This window comes from Scomber scombrus, chromosome 11 (assembly GCF_963691925.1).
Source record: "Scomber scombrus chromosome 11, fScoSco1.1, whole genome shotgun sequence".
Taxonomy (NCBI): domain Eukaryota; kingdom Metazoa; phylum Chordata; class Actinopteri; order Scombriformes; family Scombridae; genus Scomber; species Scomber scombrus.
This window is the reverse complement of record NC_084980.1, coordinates 27,056,522-27,077,976: the sequence shown is the minus strand read 5'-3', so window position 1 is coordinate 27,077,976 and position 21,455 is coordinate 27,056,522. Positions and strand designations below refer to the sequence as shown.

Here is a 21,455-nt window from a genome sequence, read left to right as displayed (position 1 = left end):
AAGATGACGTCAAGTGCCCCATTACATTACATTACTGCCTTTTTCAGTTCAAAATGTACACGTTAAAACTCATCACTACTACCTAACAAACATATCACAGCGTAACTAACACTCTTAACATTAACTTAACGCCGATTAACTCGTAACATCCATCATATATTAAACAGTTAAATCAGTTTTTTTTTCTTTTTTTTTGTGTGACACATACCCATCTACAGTCTATCCCGAGCAGACGGAGACCTTTATAAGCTCGGTTGGGGGCGGGGCTCTAGGACAGGTCACGTGACTCCCTCTCGGCCAATGGGAGAATGGCTTCCATGTTTTCGCCTGGGCTCTTCTCGGAGAGGACGAAGCGACGACGAACGGCTGCGATGTTTTCAAAAAACCCAGCCATGAACGTCACACAGCCGTAGGCTACAGTTAACGTCCAGCTATTTTAGGGGGGGAAATATCTGTTTATATTGCGCAATAATTCACTTGAAACCTCGAATGAGTCGGTGGGCACACGTAACCCAGTTTAAAGGTAAGGTTTTTGCTTTTGTTTGAGTTGCCTTTTCGGTATCGTTAAGGTTTGCACATCGGTGAGGCTATCTGTGGCAGGCTAACGTTAAGCTAATTTGACGTAAACTGCGTGAGAAAAATGTGAATGTTATGTGTTTGCGTTGGCTCGGTTATAGTTGTGGGCCACGTGTTTTTACACACATTGAGCACTTTCTCTGCGCTAAACTGTAAAAAAAAATGTATAACCCCGTATTTGCGTTTATTGCATGGCCGCCTTTTTTTAAAAATAAAGCGAGCGCACCGAAAAGCCCGATAGGAAAATGTCGGGGTGAAGCCGTGTAGCAGAAGGCTGGAAACGGGCTTTGCTATAGCTATCTAGATAAAGCCCTGGCTGGCTGGCTGGCTGGGGAAGGGAGGAGGAGGGGGGGGACGATGTGAGGGCATTGAAGGGGCTGCAGTGGGGCTTTTGTCTCAGGCTGTGCTGTGTGCTCTCGTGTTGAGTATTGCCATTAAAAACATGACAACTTGAATTGTTCTTTACGTCGACACCACGGGGACATCAAATGACATATGTATGTGTGGTGCAGATTTCGGGACATAAGGTTAAATATATGTATTTATATATTTGCTTCTTATGTTTACAAACCGTAAGCCAAGTTGAAAGAATGAGCGCTTAACAACATAAGGCTTGCAGTGAGTAGTGAAGGCAAAGCACGGGCGACATTACAGTGAGGTGGGTGGTGGTGGTGTCTGCAATGATACGCCACCGTTTATTTACACCCAGTCACTAGTATAGCAGTAATAGCTTACCAAAATCTGTTATAAAATGCAGTTTTGATTTGCAAAGAGGCACACAAGGAACTAGCATAGCTTGAATAACCAGCAGTAGCAGCCCCCCCCACCCCCACCCACCCAAGCCAATGACTATGACATCTTGGGGGTGTGTTGCCTTATACAAAAGCTGCCTGTTTTTTAGATGGCTGTCCTTGCTACGACTGCTCTGAGCCAAAAAAACATCAACCTTAAATTTTAAAGAAGCAGCCTTTACACACACATTTAAATGGAAGCTGATGAAAACCTCCCATACACCAAAAGCAATACCAAATGCGTGGTAGTTTCTGTAAATATTTTAAACGTTACTCATATTACTCATAGATGTATGTATCATGTGTTGATTAATGTGGGGAAGGAGGGAGGATATCCTTCCACGAAGATATAATAGCTATTAACATTACAGTCTTTGAAATAGAAACAGAAATGGAAGATTATTTTACCAACTTAATTATTCACCTAGTGTTATAAATTAAACAGATTTTTTTCCCTTCTTTGTACGTGTAAAGGCAGAGAAAACCTAAAATGTAATAACCATCCTGGTATAATAAGGGGAAAAGAACAGTATGGTAACAATTTTTCTTATGCTTTCTTGTGCTCACAAAATAAAAAAGTTTTGTTTTTCTAAAATAAACCAGGTTTTTTTTCTTCATGCCATTACAGGACATGTCATTCTTGTGGTCACAAGAGAACAGTTTGGCTTTCTGTTGCTTAACACTACTTCACAAAAACAGTTAGAAACACATAAAAAACAACAACGCCATGATCGCTAACTGAACTCTCTAGAAGCTTGATATATTGACATCACACAACCAAACCACAGGAAAACAGCAACTAAAACATGTTATATATTACATGTTATAAACCTTTTTATATTACAACTTAAGTATCGTTAATGTTGGATCAGTCAATAAAGGTTTCATCAGCCACATTGGATAATTACAACAAGAAGAACTGCAGTTTGCTTGTAAAATTAACATCCATCAAACTCAACCAATAGTGTCCATCGTTAAATTCACATATGATATACATTTGATTGTGGCATTAGTCAGTTACATTGTTAGATAACTAGTATTAACATATTCTCTTACATAGTCTCACTCGGTTTTACATGAATTAGTTTTTCAAATGGGGCACGGTTGTGAAACAATGTGCCATGAAAGACCGAGAATTGGCACGTTGTCATTCTGCTTAAACTAAAAACTACACTTAGTCATTTCACCCCTTATCACACCTTAAACCAGCGAGGAGGAACTAATCGATAGACTTGCCTGTGGCAGAGCACTCGGGGTCAAACGGCAACCTGCATACTCTGCACCTCATGTCAGAGCTTACTACCCATAAAATGCAGTCCTCGATTACAAGGATATAAAGTATGAACATGTGCTATAATCACAAAGTGCATGTTAATTTGATTTAACTCTAAACTCAACAGCAGTTTTCATGCTTGAAGAGAACAAAGCATCAATTTTCTGTATTCTTATCGATTGTATTTACAGGTCACAGACATACTAAGACATTGTTAAGGTAAGATCTTCCAGTTTAACTTAGCTTTATATGTATTTCGTGGACATTTTTGGTGTTAAAGTGCCGTTTGGAGAGGTGCTACAATAATAAAAAATGTCTATATTCATAACCGTGGCAGTGCATAGACTATTGACAGACTTTCTTCATCTTATTACTCTGTCATTGGTATAATAGTGTATTGATTGTCTGCACAGTCAGGTTGTGGTTAGTTTTATTTGGTGGGATTAGCAATGTCTTCGTTAATGTGCCGTCAAATTCACCCAATTTTTACCGAACAGGCTCATTTGGTCGTTCTCAGTAGGGTTCATCTCAATACTCGACTACAGTCCCAAAACACAAAGAACATGAGTGCGGATAAAGACCTTGTTAGTGCTCTTGGCAACTGAGGATGCATCAGATGGTGATTTGGCTAAGAATGAATGAGATGTCTCACAGTGTTAACGGTTGTAGGGAGCAGTGAATAATTGATCTTATGATATATCACCGCACAGTTTCTTGCTATGGGTGCTCTGGCATCAACACCACACTATCTTAGGCCTAGGTGTATCATTTTCTATCATTTCCTGCAATCATACTGCAATGTTTTGCTTTCTGGTAATCTCTGGTTATCTCCAAACATCTGTATTATTAATCTTTGTAGAACGAAAAAGAAATGATGAATAAAAACTAAACAATTTCCCTTTTTTTACTCTTCATTCTTGATAGTTTCATATCATAGATGATTACCTCGTGATATATTGCAGATTTGCTGTTGTTACACTGTTATTGTGGGCAGCATATCGTGTATTGCATCATGATGTACTGTGTAATTTCAAACGCTAGTATAAGAAGCTTGAAATGAGCACCTTTCGTATGTCTTAGAGCTCCAAGAGTCTGAATAAAATGCAAATCGTGTTTTTCTTATTCATATTTTCTGTCTGAATCTTGAGGGAAATTTTTAAAACAAATATTAAACAAATCATGATAGTGACTAGTATAGGACTGTCATATAAATGTTGCACAGTAGATAGAGGGGGAGCGTTTATCCATTTTATAGCAGCTCGGCCAATTCTTTAATATTTCATTGCACCTTTTTACAAACAAATGACATTTAGGAAAATCTCCTTATCATATATACACAATATTGTGTATTAATGTGGTTGAGTTGTAGTTAAATCCCATAATTAGAGATCCACATATGTACAGTAAGGATCAAGAGTATTAGGCGTAAGAGTAGAGTAACAAAAAACATGCACGTACACCGAGTAACCAACACCTGTACAGTGTAATACAACCCCTACAGTAACCATTACCCTGTTTTTAAATGTTGAGGTTTTCTTAACATAACCACTCTTAAATAAGGAGACATCTGTCTAAATTAACATATACAGTGAAGCAAAAATATTCTACTGGACTCACAACATAAAACAGTCGCAGCAGCTACAGTATCACGATCGAGAGCCGCCACATTAAAGGGAACACACACACACACAGCTGTGATGTAAGACGACTGACCGATGTCCCCCATTTCCCCCCTTCTTTTTTTTTAAAGCGTCAGTGTTCATTCGGGCTCTTTTTAAAAGCAGCACATTTATCACATTTCCTCTTTGGATTGGTATAACATTGCTACAATACCATGACTACTTTTTCTGTCAGCATGGCATGCCTGATTAATACTACCGGCGTCAAATGATGCGATGCTATGCAGGGTTTAACATAACATTTCTTTCCCCACTGGCCCCGTGTATATTTTCACTGGCTCGGCAGCCAAAAATTTGAAAATAACTTTTTTTTTTTCTCTCTCTCTCCTTAACCTAAGTGATTTATTACACTTAATATGTGCAGCAGTGAAGTTCCTTTTTAGATTTGGTTGTTTTCCTTCAGATATTAACATGTAATATTAATATATTACTTAAATATGTAAATAACAAAATTAGGCCTTTATGATTAACAGTTAAACCAAGAGCTGTGTGTCCGCTGCAGACGCTGCTGCTGTCAATGTCGCACAGGACACACACATGCTAACTGGCTAGCATGTTAGCCAACAAACTTTACACAACATACTACAATCCCTGTTCTTCACCCAGGAGCATTGTTGCTTCCACAGAAGTAGAACGCTCCTCTTTCTTTTCATAGCCGGTTTTTTCCTAACACCAGTGTTAAACCATATTTGGTGACCGATCAGATTCACCAGAAAGAAGCTAGCGGGCTAAGAGTGCAGCCTTCTCCGTGTGTATTTCAGCCAATCGCGATGTATTTTATCGGTCATGTGTCTTGAAACAATGACATCTCCTAAAACCATTGTTGGTTATGATGAATCCTTCTATGTAGTCGTCGTTTTGCACTTGAGTTTGAACAACTCTCTGATAAAGGTAAATTTATAACATGGTTCATTACATTGGTGTCAACTTTTCTGGTCACTGAGTGTCTATGTGGTTAAAACAGTGCTCTGCAGTCCAGTGTACCAAATCCATGTGTTGGTCCACTTTAACTGACTGACTTTCACGAGCCATTTGGGAAGTATTTTAAATCCCACAACAGATAACTCACTGTTCGGTGGGATTTTTTTATGCTTCCACGTCAGCAACAGCTGTGGATGGAGACATTATGTTTTCTGGACGTCTGTATGTATGTACGTCTCTAAGTCCATCCCATGCATTGAGGGAGTTTCTTTAAATGTGGCACTAATGTCCTCCTGGATTCAAGGATGAACTGATTGGATTTTAATGGGCAAAGGTCAAAGTCACTGAGACCTCACGTCCGTCTCGTTCTCGTTAATGTGATATCTCAAACACCTGGAGGGGAATCTCTTAAAATCTGGCACAAACGTCCACTTGGACTGAAGGATGAACTGATAAGAATTTGGTGGTCAGAGGTTAAGATCATGTTTCTATTCACACGATCATACATGTCAACATAGTGATCCCTTCCATTTTTCCAAAAATACACTTAATACATTTTTATTAAACTGCTTCAGAGTCCTCACTACAAATATTGTGTCTGTAGAGACATGAATACAAACTGCAACCTGACTGGTTGGTGCAGGCATACAACCCTGAGGTGGTATTTCTATTTTTTTAACACCATTTTTTATCCAGAACTGGTGTTGAATAGGTTAATGTCGTCTTCCTCGTCATCCCCAGGTTTTCCTCGAGTGACTCATCTCTATGTTTTTGTTGCTCCTCCAGTTTTTGTTTTTCCGTTTGTTTAAAATCTCTTCCCAACATCGCCTGTGCAGTTTTAAACATGGCGTAACACGATCTTGTCGTCTGTTGGTGCAGCTCGGTTATTAATTGGTAGCATTTACTTTGCTCCAAAGGATTTCCCCTCTAATGTTCATGTACTGTAATTGTCATGTATGAATGATATTGAATAGATGTCAGGGTTGAAATTTGTTTTTTATGAGGATTCATTTTGCAGCCTTATTGAACGTCTTGTATGATATTGAGCACTCTGACGAAAATACCTGACTTTAGTGTCTTCTCAAATGCAAAATGGAGATCCAGCCTTGAGGAAGTAAGGGTGTCTGAGGGGGGGGGGGTCTTCTTCTTCATGAACTATGTAGTTATCTAGCTGACAGTCATTTTATACATTTTTTATATTGATATTAATTGCATTTTACACAGTTATCAGATGATTGCTGCAGCCCTACTCTGGTCTTCGTCTGAATATGTTTGACAATCAGCGTTTTCGGCCCCAACATTTCTGGGGACTCCCTGAAAGGAAATGCCCACTGGGGAGCTCCCAGGAGAACCACATGCAGGGTTTTTCCAGGATTTTTCATGAGATAATGGCGGTGAAGGCTGGAGAACGTGCACTGTGCGGCATTTACAGTTTGTGCACGCAGCTGTAGACTGTCATGCTAATCGGGGGGGGGGGTTATGATTTGAGATACTATATTGTCCATAGGGATGTAAATTTTATACAAAGATGGAAAAAAGGTCATAACAATTGGCAGTGTTTAATTTAAAGTCCTGGGACAAAACACTGATCTCATCATTTGATACGATCACGATACCTCGGTGCCGATTTGATTCAGAGTCAATTCTCGATTGAATAAAAAGTAAGGTGTCCTTAATCCCCTGAAACACAATATTACACATAACTGGCAATTAATATAAATGGTGTAAAGCATTTTTGGTTTAAAAAGTGAACTGTATTAATTAATTAATGAATCAATTTGTAAGCATCGTAGAGTCTCCTGCCTGTATTAGAATAACAAACTGAGGGGGAGGCGAGGTGCTCCGCTGTGTTAGTATTAACGTCACGTCTCCAGCTGCGGAGAGCAGCCTCCCGCTGTCCAACACAGAGTTGTTGAGGTGAGACAAACAGAGAACTGAGTTATTGTCTTCACCTCAGAGTTTGTTTAAGTTGTTTAATGCTGCGGTGTTTGTCGATCAGCTGCTCTCGTTTGTTACTGCTGGAGTTCGCTGCTCCGCTCCTCTAACGTTACCCTCTGAGTGTCGGCGTAGAAAGTTCACAGTACACTTCACGTTCGTCTCACATGGGGTAACTAATAATTAGTCATAAAATCAATAAAATGCAGCAGCTACCGTTTTCAAATATGGATTACAAGATAACTCCAGCATGCGTCTGCTGTCAACTGTCCGAGTTCTGCTTTTTTTTTTCGTTCTGTCAACATCACGGGTCGTAATTTTCACCAAAACCTGCAGCCAATAATACAAAAGCTTTTTGAGTTAGACAGACAGGGGAAACCCTTAAATACCTGCAAGGGGTTTTTTTCTGTTTGCAATCACACTGTGAACTGACCATACCTGAACGCGGCTCTCACCTCTGACGTCATATGTAAACATGTTTGGACGAGCTGGGGGATGGTAGAGAGTACGTACTCTGAGACAGGAGCTAATAAAATCCCTTAAAACGACACTTTTAAGAGCTACGATTATTCTCAGTTGCTGTAGCGTGGACACGATTTTTAAAAAAAAAAGGGAAGCGGTCATTCAAATATGAAAGCCTGAAAACGTCTATTAAGGCCATGTAGTAGATTTAGTCACTTATTTTTAACATTCATCCTCAAAACAAATGCTAAATGCACTGAGTGAAAGATTTGAATGCACAAAAATAAAAATAAAATGATGGTAGGGTTTCCATATTATTCTTACAATTTCACTCAGTCTATGTAAAGCTTATCCACTAATGTGTAAAACCATTGCCAATGCATCTAAATAAATATAGCCAAAAGAAATGTATATAAAGTACAGTCATTTAAAAGTAGATATCCACTGAAATGACAGATTTACTAAACTGTTTTCAAACATTTGCCGGCCTTGTGAACACCAGCACAGGCAGGATCTATATGCAGTATAACTGTGAGCCCGTAACATGGTTACTACAGGCTTTCCAGACAGACTATAAGCCTCTTAGTTAGAGAATAGGGTATTGACCAAGGTGCTGTAAAGCAGGAACAATTATGTAAAGACGTACAGTATTCCCAGTACTGTGCTGCTTTAAAGAGTTGTTTATACGTCATTGTGAAGTATTTGGTTTTGTAATTTTCAGGGCAGCGAATGGAGAAGAAATAATATAGTTTCATATATTTTTTTAATTCTTATTCACAGATCTTTGTGTATCATTAATTTCTTGAAGGTAATTTAAGTAAAACTGGACATTAAAATTAAGAAAATTTGAGAAAAGTGACCGTTACAGAGTGGTGAAGATGTTGAGCTATAAATGGTTAATAAAGAAACGACAATAATATAATTGTTTAATCGCTGTTAACTTTCTGGTAATCCTGCTCATCACATAAAACAAGTTATGGTTTGTTTTGTTTTACCTCAGCTCACTGAATGACTTTTATTTTATTTTCATGTGGACCATTAGAGGACTCAGTATGACTGGAGCTGTGACAGTAACCGCACTACTGTGATACCACGGTCATGTGACGCTTGCTGGTTGAGCTCATTACCGTCATCACCGCAAATTAAGAAAAGAAAGAAAAGCCAAACACAACCGGATAGCTTGCTTTTGCATCAGTCCGTAATACCACGAGAGCGTCCGCCCAGGGGGACGAAGAGCGAGCAATGCTAGGCTAAATGCTAACCCCAGTCTACCAGTCAGTCTTCCTTACCAACGTCTTTTCCATCAACAATAAACTTCACTACCTAAACTGTCTCCGACCTCCTGCTGAGAGATTACGTCTCAAGACTGCTCGAGAGTAACTCTGACTCCGCTGTTCAGCTAGCCGGGTTAACCTTTAGCTCTCCAGTTGGTCAGGATTGCTTCATTGTCCGTTAAGACCTGAGGCGATGGGCCTGTGTGTTTATATTAACCCTTAACATACTGACTCAAAATTAGTCTCTACACCAATTCATATTCATTCATTCCAACATCAGTCATTAATAAATGTTAAATTAATCCTTCTGTTTGATAAAAAGACATTTACAATCAATCTTTTATAGTCCAGAAGAACATTTTATAGAATATGATGAATGAACATGTTTGAATGCTAATTTTTGAATTAAAAAAATAAATAAATACAAGTATATAAAAATGTGTATCAGCTTGCACAAAAGTTTAAAAAAAAAAAGCTGTATTTTACATTTATGTTCAGGGTTAACAGAGATGGCACTGAGCCTCTAGCAGTCAAATTTAGACCTTTTTTTAATTTATTTATTTAAAATATTTTTGGACTCTAAAGTTCAATTCAATAGTCAAGTCTTATTTTTAGTTTACCCCATGGTTAAGCGGGGATATATTACTTTTTCACTGCAGTAAAGAAAAAAAAATCCATACCGTCACAGCCCTATGACTCGTAAAGTTGGTGCCCTTTGTGCTCGAAACCTTTGTTGTGGGAGGCGTAGTCTAGCTCGCTCTGATATTTTTGGACTCATATTTAGCACTACTAGGTTTAAACTTTGTGTCATCTTGCACCACTTGACAAAGCAAACACGGAGGGGCCTATCATGACCTCTGACTGTGTATTAAAGTTAGAAAAAAGCATTGTTGCTCATTTCTGTCTTTTAACATAATAGTATGAATTCAGTTCCTCTTTTTCTGTTTTGAGTGATCACACCTATGTTGTATCTTCAGGGGAAAACCCCCAAAAACGGTCGCAGAGTTTTTGTTTTACCCCCCCCCCCCCCCCCAACAAAAAGTGATTAAGTCTCAAATTAATGTCAGTCATCGTTGTTGCTTCATAGTTCAGGTGGCTCGTCTTTTGAATCCTTTTTTAACTTGACCACACAGAAAATAAGAAAAAACAAGGTTGTAATAATAAAAAAAAAGTTTAATTCCCAAATGTAGGGAGAGACCAAGAAGTAATTTATTTTCTCCTGTTGTTACAAACAGATTTATATTCAGCTCTCTCACACTTTTCTCTTCGAGTCGTTCACCACATTTATCACCTAGCTAGCTGTTCAAACAACACTGTGAATGTGCCGGTTGTCGTCGTTTTTATGATATGAAACGCTTCTCTAACCAGAGCCGAGCCTATCTGCAGTCGGCTCCGTCGGCTGAGCTTCTGTGTCTTCGAGAGGCCCAGCGAGTGTGTGTGTGTGTGTGTGTGTGTGTGTGTGTGTGTGTGTGTGTGTGTGTGTGTGTGTGTGTGTGTGTGTGTGTGTGTGTGTGTGTGTGTGTGTGTGTGTGTGTGTGTGTGTGTGTGTGTGTGTGTGTGTGTGTGTGTGTGTGTGTGTGTGTGTGTGTGTGTGTGTGTGTGTGAAGAGAGGGTGGAGCCTCCTGATTACACAACATGTGCGAGTCTTTGCCAGCAGCTGAATGTGTGCAGATCGTTGTTTTTGTTTGGTACGTTGAGTGCGGTATCTCGGTGTGTAACGGCTGCAAGCACACGCTGATGTCGCCTCGATAATCCGCCATGTGCTTTTTACTATTTTTTTTTTAAAGGCTGACGATTCGAGAGCCTGTGACCTCCTGCAGCAGGTCTGAGTACAGCATGACAATGCAAAAGCAAGAGAGAGTAGGAGGAGGAAGGAGGAGAAGCTGGGTTGTAGTGCTGCAACACTGTGTGTGTGTGTGTTTATTATTATTAATGAGTTGATAGCTCAGAAAGAAACAAGATAATGTGACAATAGGGCGTATGGTTTGCGTTCTTCATCACCGGCCTGCTTTCACTTTACTTATGCCAAAGTAAGCGGTCATATCCTGTTTACTCTGGCTCTTTCAATGACTATGTTTTCAGAGGGCCTACGACCCTCCTCCTGCTCCTGCTCCAAAATAGGTTAATAAGTGTTTTATTCACGTCACTCTTTCTCTGTATTATTTTGATTTGTTACTGCTTCTTTTTCTAATGTTGGTCAGATTTAGTTGAATATTTAGATTTTGGATTTCTTTGCGTCTCCCTCGTCCCTCGTGTACGCGCTGTCACACTGACCGTGAACCCTTTTTTTTTCTTTTCTTTTTTTTCTTTTGTGTTTCTGGGAACTGTGGTCATATTTGGTAAATCATTGACAGTACTATGGTTTACTTTTCATGCTGCTGTGATGCTGTGCTTGCCTGTGCTTGTTTCAGTTTACAGTGGTTTAAACCTAACCTATAAATACATCCAGCCACATCTCTGAATAGCTCATTTCTAAACCAGTTTACTCACTATTGTCGAGCAGGTGACGTGAAGTTTACAATAATGAAACGACTGCTTTTAATGCCAGATATATATGTTTTATGGAGTTTGTTGTGCATCGGCTCACTTTTTCTTTTTCAAATATTTAAGCATAATTTAAAAGTACAGAATTTGACTTTAATTTATAAGCTTTAAAAGATGCATAACATACTAAACTGAAACATTACTTAGTTCTTTTACTATGAATAAATATTAAAATAAGATATTTTACCACAAAATAAGCATGAGACAATTTAAATATGACTACTTTCATAAACTTGTTCCACATCTTACGTTAATGCGCGACTCTGTGACTCAGTTCAAGTTAAAATGACTCAGCGTTAGAGCTTCGACAATAAGTTGATGATTAGTTACCGATGATTAAATTAATCGCTGACTATGTTGGGTAACGGATTTTAATCGCTTTGAGTCATTTTTAATAGGAAAATCGTTAAATTCTCTGGTTCCAGCTTCCTCGAATGTGAATATTTCCTGGTTACTTCAGTCCTCTGTGACATTAAATTGAGTATTGTTTGGTTTTGGACTGCTTGGTTTGGACAAATCTAGACATCTGAGGACCCAGTTTAGCCGGGTAATAAATCCGTATTATATTAATATCGTGATATTTTACAGATATCATCATATGGACAGAGTTAGGGTAAGTGTTGTCTTTTCCTGCTTTTAAAGGCGGCATTAATTTTCTGAGCTTAACAGACTCTTCTATTATTGGCCTTTATCCACTTAGTCATTATATCCATGTTACTGATGATTATTTATCAAAAATCTCATTATGGAAATATTTTGTGAAAGCACCGATAGTCCCCCCTACAATATTGTCAAAATATCCATATTCAGGTATTCAGTCAAACATATTGTGAAATTTGATTCTGCCCATATCGCCGAGCCCTCGCTGTGAGGAAACAGTGATGCTGACATTTTACAACTAATTGATTAATTGAGGAAAGAATCAACAGATTAGTGTTTAATTGCAGTCCTGCTCAGTGTTGTGGATGTTGTCAGATCTCACCGACTTTAATATTCTTAGTTTTTGTTATTTCAGTGCAAGAAATGGGAGTTGAAAATCTTGGCAAAACACTTCAGCGGTGATATTAGTCTGATATTAGTATTAAGATGATTGTGAAACATCTGCTGCCTAAGGTCTGAGTATGTGTTTCGCAACTGGTCTTAAATTTTCACATTTCCACAGAAGAGCGTTACGACTTTCCCCTTTTACTGATGAACCGGTTTTGACAAATTTGCTTCACCTAAAGTCAAAGTGAACTTCAGTGAGAGCTCAGTTAGGCCTCAGCGTTCTTTATTTACTCAACATTTCGATACGTCTTTCCCGACAGATATATCGGTCCGCCAATATTATCAGCTGATATTTGATTCTTCTTAATTCAAGTTTGATATGTACGTATATAATCTTTTTGTTCACTGGTGTCACTTTAATACAATAAAGTTTATTCTTAAACTGTTAAATATGTCTTCATTACTTATCTTTGTTACAAGTCATTCACACTTTTGATGGTTCATCGTAAAAAAAGAAAAGAATAGTGTATTTATATGTATATATCTTTAAGTATATATATCGGCAAATATATCGATATCAGAATTGTTTTATTCACAAATATCGGCATCGGCCCCAAAAACGTATTATCAACGTATTTTTAAATAATTATTTGATTTTAACCCAGGACCCTGTTAGGATGCTGTTTTTTTTAGCCAGTATCAGCTTCTCCTCCCGTAAATTAGAGTAATAATTTAGATAAAGGAGATTATTTTTTATAATGTTTATGTTGTCTGTCTCTCAAATATTCCTAGAAATCCAGTTTGACACAGAAGCTCATGTCTTTAAAAGATGCTAGTCTTGTTAAATGAAATATGATGAAAAACATAAATAACTGTAAATGTAAATAGATGAATCATCAGTGTAGAAATATTGATATAAATACGCCGGTCCTGATGAAAGAAATGACTCTGAAAGGTTCGTATAAGATGGAATTTGTTTGGTTGTGAATGAATCGTAGCCCTCTGGGTAAAAGGTAGTTTGTTTTCATTTGCTGTGCATTAAGTCCGACCCGTCACACTAACAAAGACAAATTCAGAAGTGGAACCGACCATCTGATGATGATTAATCTGCAACCATTTTTTTTTTTTGATTTGATTATTTTCTTCAAATCTAAAAAACTTAAAAAAAGATGATTTGATTTAAAAGATAATTCAATAATGAAAATGATCATTAGTTGCAATTAATGAATGTCTCTTGAGTTATGTAAACAACAAATAAAGCATTGTTTGTGTCGCCAATATAAAAGCATGGGTGGTTATTCACCTGCCGAGCGTGTCCTGTAATCTGTGACCTGTTTATTTGCCCCATCTCTAAAAGAGAGGGGTGAGGGGGGGGGTGGGGGGGGGGTGAAACACACCGAATTGAAACCACTGCTCATTTACTTGTTGTGTGACTGGCTGCTGATGATCAGAGAGTTTGTTTACTCTCTGTTGTCGGTGCGCATTTCTCCCAGCGTGAAGAAGACAGGAGATGCTGCGTCAACCGATCACACACACACACACACACACACACACACACACAGAAAGGCCGCTGCATGTTCTGGCACAACGTGGTGCGGCCTTAAGATCGGATCGACGTCTTTTTAATCGAGCTTTAATAGGATGTGACAGGTGTAGATGGAGTCATGTCTTTTGAATGTCATAATGAAAACTTGACACAACGTTTCCCGTCTTGTTCATTTTCCAGATAATAAGTTACTCATATGGGACGCTCGGTACCGGGGATTATTACTTGTGGTTGTGACACCTTCTCGTTTGGGTACTGATGTGTGTATGTAGGTGGTTTCTGAGCCTTTAAATGCTGCCCACAACTTTTTGTCTGTTTTGAAAAGGTTTAAAAATGGAGTTAGTTGCTGTGATTTTTAAGGAATCATGTAATCAGTGTTTTTTTTTTTTTAAGGTAATAAATGTTGTATGTTGCTCGTGCTGATTTTGGCCCATAAATTGATTTTAAATTAAACTTTTTTTGTACTTTTAAGTTGATGTTTCCCCACGAAACAGTTTGAAAATGTATTTATTTGCGTTTTATTTATTAATTTTTTTTAATCTTTACTTTGAATTTTTAAAGTTTCCCTTATAAAAAAAAATTTAAAAAAGAAAAGACCAGAACAGCCACAGTCGCCCCTTGTGTTTGGGTCGGTCATGTGAGCTTTAGCGCTGTGGCTTAAATAAGAACAAGACCCACGCCTAGGTCCTAACCTTTGCTCTAATCCCCCCCCCCCTTATTCCCTCCCTCCCTCGTTTTTTAACCCATAATCAGCAGTAAAGGCTTCATTGTTCTTGTTCGCTGCTTTGGATATCTGATCATTAACCTACATTCAGAGCGGTGGCGGAAGGCTTCTTAAGGCTCTCAAAACTCTGCCGGACCAGTTTAAATGGGCGTGTCCCAGTGAGTCCCGGGCTGAGGGCTGAGCCTTATTACTCTGCCAGTAAACTTAACCCTATTTACGCCTCTCGTGTGTGTGTGTAAGTAAACATTAGGCTACTTTATGAAGCTTTTGATTTGTGTCGTGAGCCATGCCCTCAGCCCTCTCCCTTGTAAATTGAGGGGTTATTCCATTTTATTTTGTTTATGGAAGCTTTTAAGTGATGGATAAGGCTGTGAAAACAAGTTCAGCACTCAATCTTACATAAGAATGAACATTTAGGACACATATAGTACAATATGTCAGCTTAATACGTAGATTATTATGAATTAAGCCAGAACATTTCGGTTTTCTAACAGTTTTTCTTTTTGCCAAATTGCTGCTAACATGATTTGTTCTCATTTTAAGTTTAGACTATTTGAAGTATAGTTGACCGGTGTCTGATAATTAGACCCCATGTGGTGTTTGAGACGTTGAACTTGAGCCTCTGTCTTTCTCTCCGCTGCTTCCCAGGAACTTGTCCGGCTCATTTATGCAACCAAACAACCAACTGGAACGAAGGCCAGACGCTCCGTGTTTCGTCTGTCTGAGGGTTAGGTTAGCGAGAGGTGAACAGACGCCTTGAGGCATCCAGTGTCACTTGATGTTTGTTTGTCCGTGTCGAAATGTGCCCCCCAGTTCAGACGACCCGGTGACGGGGAAGAGAGGAGAGGAGAGGAGGAGAAGCTGCACTCGGGTTTTTTTTTGAAATTTCAAAGTCCGCGCTGCATCCGGTGTAACAACCACTGCAGACAACAGGCACGGCTGACATGTTGCTGCATTTTACAAATATTAATTCAATATTTAAGTCCATAAAATAACAAGTTACCATCACTTTAATCAAATTATTATTATTATTATTACTGCATTACATAGAATTAAGCATTCAGTTTATAATAATGTGCCAGATATACACAATAAATTGAATTAACTGTTTAATATTTCTACATGATGGATGCATTTATTATGTTAAGAATGAATTGATTGATTTTTACATAATTTTATGAATAATTCTGAATGCTGACATGTTGGGAAAAAAGGACTTTTTGTCTCTCGTTGGGATGATAATTGGACTCGACAGTTCTAGGGCATGGAGCAGATTTGACTTACATAGTGCGAGGTATTTAAATGTTGCAGGCACAGGACGCCAGTCGCCTGCGTACGTGCGTGTGTGCATGTGTGTGTGTGTGTGTGTGTGTGTGTGTGTTCGCGATGACGCTAAAGATGGCTGGATCTTTGCTGGGTATTGTTGCCTCTTCTTCTGCCTCCTCTCCTGTAGTCTCAGTAATCAGGCCGTTTCGCCCGGCTTTGTCCTGCTACTCATTACGGAGTCGGAGGAGGAGGAGGAGGAGGAGAAGGAGGAGACGAAAACTAGGAGTGGATGCGCAGCTGAGAGAGAGAGCGAGAGAGAGACCTCCCCCATCATTTAGCCTGACGGCATACAGGACCATAACCACGTGACCGGCTGTTTACTGTCGCAGCAAGCGTTAGTGTGTCTCCTTGAGAGCATTACAGAATTTGCCTGCTTCCTATTGGAGGAAAAATAAAAAAAACCTGTCTCTAGCTCAATTTGTAGATTCACACACACACACACATATATATATTTTTTTTATTATATTTAAAATAATAATGCTGGTTAACATTTTAAAACAGTGATGTAGTCAGAGCTTGTTTTTCAGTAGCTCTCTTTGTGTGTGAAGCGTGAGCAAAGCCACATGGGAAAGCAAGGGGGGAAAATCACATGTATTTTCCACATGGTGCGTGTGTGTGTGTGTGTGTGTGTGAGAGAGAGAGAGAGAGAGAGAGAGAGAGGGAGAGAGAGCGAGCGAGCACACAGCAGGCAGCACTCTGGACGCTGTAGTGGAGTAATGTTGCTGCTGTTGATGCTGCTGGTGCTGGTGGTGCTGGTGGTGTACTCTGCATGTCAGGCTCAGAGCTATTCTTAGCCGCCCTCTTCCCTCCCTGTCCCATCCTGCAGTCAGTGGATCAGGTTACCGTACTTTTGTGTGTGTGTGTGTGTGTTTGTGTGTGTGTGTGCTCTTCATCCATCCCAGCTACGCCACACACACAACACACTCTTTTCTCAAACTCCCAAACCGCCACATTCACACAAGGCCAACGCAACTGAAGCAGCCGCTCCAGTCCGCTGTCAGGGCCAACACGCTCCGGCACTACGGGGAAATGGTTGTTATTGTTAGTCAGGAACCAGTGGAGTTAAAGTGCAGGAACACGAGGTTATAAATAAATATAGCCATCTGCTTCTGCAGACGGACGTATAGTTTGCTGAAACTATACGTGTTGCAGTCAGTGGATATTTAGAAATTTAAAAAAAAAAAAAAAATCAGATGTATTTTGTCACGTTGAAATTGTGATAAAAATCAAATGCACCTTTCTCTCTCTCTCTCTCTCTCTCTCTCTCTCTCTCTACTCTCTCTCTCTCTCCTCTTCTCTTCTCTCTCTCTCTCTCTCTCTCTCTCTCTCTCTCTCTCTCTCTCTTTCCATTTTCTTGTCACAGAATCTGAAAAGTAAGTTGACCTCCAGCCCTGATAGCCACCATGTTTTTTTTTTAGTCATCCACTAAATCTGTTACAGCATTACGGACCAAGCACGTTATTTCACTTATCTGGATATTTTATAGCTGATACGACAAGGTGATCAACAGAAAACTGGCTGGATATCTCAATTTACAAGTAAAAATGCTGCAGATTCTCTCTAATGTGAGGACTTAAAGACTCCTTAGTGGCATTTTTTTTTAAATGATCGATCAATTAATGGATAAAATGCATCATAAAAATGTATTCTTTGTGGCAGTCCTTTTATATTTAGTCTTTCTCTTCAGTGTTTCTTCCTTCTGTGCTGAATTATTTACCGTACAGCTGATGTTGAGACAGTGAGTGTTTCTGGTGTCACATCTCTCACCCCCTTTTTATTCCTTTTATTACAGTGGTGATTCTGCAGTTTGATAGTCTATTTCTATTTCATTGGAGTTAAGTGGGTTAGGTAATTGTTGCTATCACTCAGACGCTTTTCACCGTCCGTAGATTTAATACCAAACTAATCTAGGCTTTAGTCTCTGTGAACTGTAGTAGTCATCAAGGCAGGGGTTTGATCTAGACTTGAAACAGCCCAAGGTTAATGGCAGAGCTTGCAGGGGCTTATGCAGCCCTGAGCTGCTCATGAAACGCAGTGAATGCGAATGCCAAACTGGCGAGTGCCCAAATACCTCTGTAATTATAGTCACACCCTCCTCGCCTCGTCTCTGGGCCAGATTGGAGTCCTGTCAGCGTTTGTTTTCTGGTCTGGTCCCGGGCTGTCCGTAGCACTTTAATACCCCCGATACACAAGCCTCTTTACACCAACGTGCTCACTGTTGGGCTGCTCAATTCTCTCCCCCTTTCAGCCGCCTGAATGACAATGCTGCTGCATACTGGCTACTGCTGACTAATGATGGACCTCTCGCTGGTCTCGGCTGAGCAGCGGGGGCTGTGTGTCGGAAAAACGATACCTGTCAACACCGAGCTATTACTCCGAGATCAGCAGAGGTTGTAAAAAGTATCCGAAGAAAGAAACCAAATGCTGGATTCCTTTTTTTTTCAGAAGGCTAGTCGTCTTTTTCCCCCGGTGGTTTTTAGTGCTAAAAACAAGTGTGACTGGATTAATGTCTGGAGAGGCAAATGGAAACTGTTCAAAAGTGATCAGATTTCTAATAAGATAAAATGATTTGAATGTCTTGATATACAATACTGTGCAGAAGTCTAAAGGCCACCACTAGCTTTGTTGTTTTAGCAAAGTTTTCATGACCTCCATGTTTATTTTTCGGTCTCTTTCTTAAGATACAAACAGAAAATACAGCAAATATGTACACAAATAAACATGAATTATTAATTATCATTATTAATTAGGGTTCCATTCAATTTAGGTTTAAGAAAGCCAGGTTATTAATGCTATTGCTCCAGTATAAAGGGAGGTCACTTTAGCCAAATAGAAGCTGTTTTCTTTTCTTTTTTTTATACTACATACACACACATTCAAATAAAACGAAGCAGATTAAGGCTGTAGTGAACAATTCTTTTCATTAGTGATTTAATTTGCTGATTTCTTGATTAAACAATCAATAGTTTCATCTGTAATTGAGCAGAAAGTTGTGAAAATATGTTTAAAGTGATGTCAAATAGCTGGTTTTGTCCAAAAACGAGATTAAGTTTGTAACGTTTATTAAACAGTGAGAAGCCTTTTAGTTTTCTGGTTTAATTAAACTTTTTAACAATGCATCTATCATCATCATTTTTACGTTACACAGATCACAAGGTATCCCATAAATGAAAGGAAACCAATTTTTTAATTGGTAATTGATGGTGCAATAAATTTTAAAAAGTATCAACCGAACACAACAGGCTGCATGTATTTACAGGCCTGTTATTACATATGTTCCGAGTGCTTCAGCTACTTAAACTAGTAAAACTTGCGGCTTTCACATAAATCCTGAATAAGCACATAACTGTCAGATGTGAAGACGATGAGTATGGAAATGCCAGAGCGCGTGTCTTGTATCTGGATTACTGCTCTTTTAATTGAAGACTTCTCCGTCTGTGTTGATCCGTTTAGCTTCACTGTTGGCATGTTTTTGATTTTTTTTGAATTTTTATGAATTGTTTTGTATGTCATGGACTTGAAATGTTGTTTTTATTGAGTTTTTATACACATGCTTGATTGGCTCTCAGACAATAAGCTCCATGTTTTTACTCTTACTGTAACATTTGTTTTTGTTTTTTCTGTCTGTAACTGTTTGTCAGAGATTTAGATGAATTAACAACTACTTTTTTCCTTTTTTAAATACCTTTTTATTGGTTTTAAACAAACAGAACAACATGCAGACAGCCCTACAGCACATCAAACTGAGGAAAAAGAGGAAAATAAACAACTAAGGACATAAATAAAGTAAATAAAACTTAAATAATAATAATAATAATAAGTAAGATTAGATAACAATAATTAGAAAAGGTTAGATCATTTCCTCATTTCCAAGGCATTCTTATCCATCAGGCTTTATGCTTTCGGCTCGTCTGTCCCAGCCTCGGGAATATCTTTGTAACATTTTGAGGGAATTTCTTCAAATTTGGCACAAACGTCCACTTGGGCTCAAAAATGAACTGATTAGATTTCCGTGGTTGTAGGTCAAGGTGACTCACTGTGACCTCGCGTCTGTCCCAATCTTGTGAACGTGATGTCACAGGAACACTTAGAGGGGAAATGTGGCTCGGCCAGTCTCTATTTTTTTTATACCTTGATACCTTTCGGACACTAGGATACAAGATGTGTGACGGTATTTGTGCTTGTTTGTTTGTTTGTTTTTAGTGTAAAAACTGAGCTGCTCATGTTAGAAATCATTGTTACATGTATGACGTTGTGTAGCGGTGATGTGCAGGTCACGGTTTTTTAATACCTGTACCCACCCGACCGGTTTGGAGAGCAAACCCACACCGACTGACCCGTGAAAAAATGCATCAATAAACCTCCGAACCCACAAAAAAAACCACCAACTGCACAGAAAATACGTTACAGATATGAACATTTAGGCGCTATTGTCATACCTTACCTAACAAATATCATACTACTGTGATACCACTGCAGTCTAATCTGGCACAAACATCCACTTGGACTCAAAGATGAACTGATGACCTCACGAGACACGTTTTTTTGGCTCTAACTCAAGAGTTTGTTGGCTATTTGTGACAAAGTTGACTGTGAGATCATAACATACTTTTCTGATCATTATTCAACACCATGAATCAGGAAGAGAAGAGCAGCATTGTGACCATATTTTAACATTTGGTCAGATACTGAATTTAATGACTCTAATTTTGAGTCTCCACCTTGAAACCAGGAAGAAGGAAGGAAGGAAGGAAAGAAAGAAGGAAGGAAAGGAGAGAAGAAGGAAAGAAGGAAGGGAGGACGGGAGGAAGAAGGAAGGAAGGAAAGGAGGGAGGAAGAAGGGAAGGAAGGGAGGAAGGAAGAAGGATGGAAAGGAGGGAGGAAAGAAGGAGGGAGGAAAGACAGAAGGATGGTTCAGATGTTAAATGCTACTGGTTTGAAGACATTTGTGAAGCCTCAACTTTTTTAGATTTTGTAACTTCTTAGCAGCAACATCCACATATGAAGCATTGTCTACTGTCATGGCTACAATGTTAAAATACACTTTACACCTTTTTTAATTAAATTCCTGAGTCTGAACATATATGGATGTAAACTGCAACTCAACTGGTTATCGGAGGGCAATAACTGCGAGGTTAGACCACTTGCTAAATATGCTTGTATTGCACGTAAGGTATGTGGTGGTGTGTGTGTGGTGTCGCCTCGAACCTCGAAGGATTATTGCTTTGCAGTCCCTGCTGTGGCCACAAAGACTTAAATGAAGGGATAAGTGCCGACGGAGATATAAACAGTACATTTAAATCAACTCTGGAAATTTCTGGATGCATATTAATGTCAAATGGGTTTTTTTTAGATTTTAAATATGTAATTTTTCAAGCAAAAAAAAAAAGGCATTTAATTGTTCAAGCCTCTTAACC

General features: G+C 39.0%; 1 protein-coding gene across 1 annotated transcript in view; it reads left to right on the top strand.

Moving 5' to 3' along the window:
- Positions 1-394: 394 nt before the first annotated feature.
- Positions 395-21,455, top strand: part of ankrd12 (ankyrin repeat domain 12) — a 43,091-nt gene continuing 22,030 nt past the window's right edge. The window contains exon 1 of the mRNA XM_062428808.1: positions 395-523. The gene's annotated coding sequence lies outside the window, so the exon portion shown is untranslated. The remainder of the gene's footprint in view (positions 524-21,455) is intronic.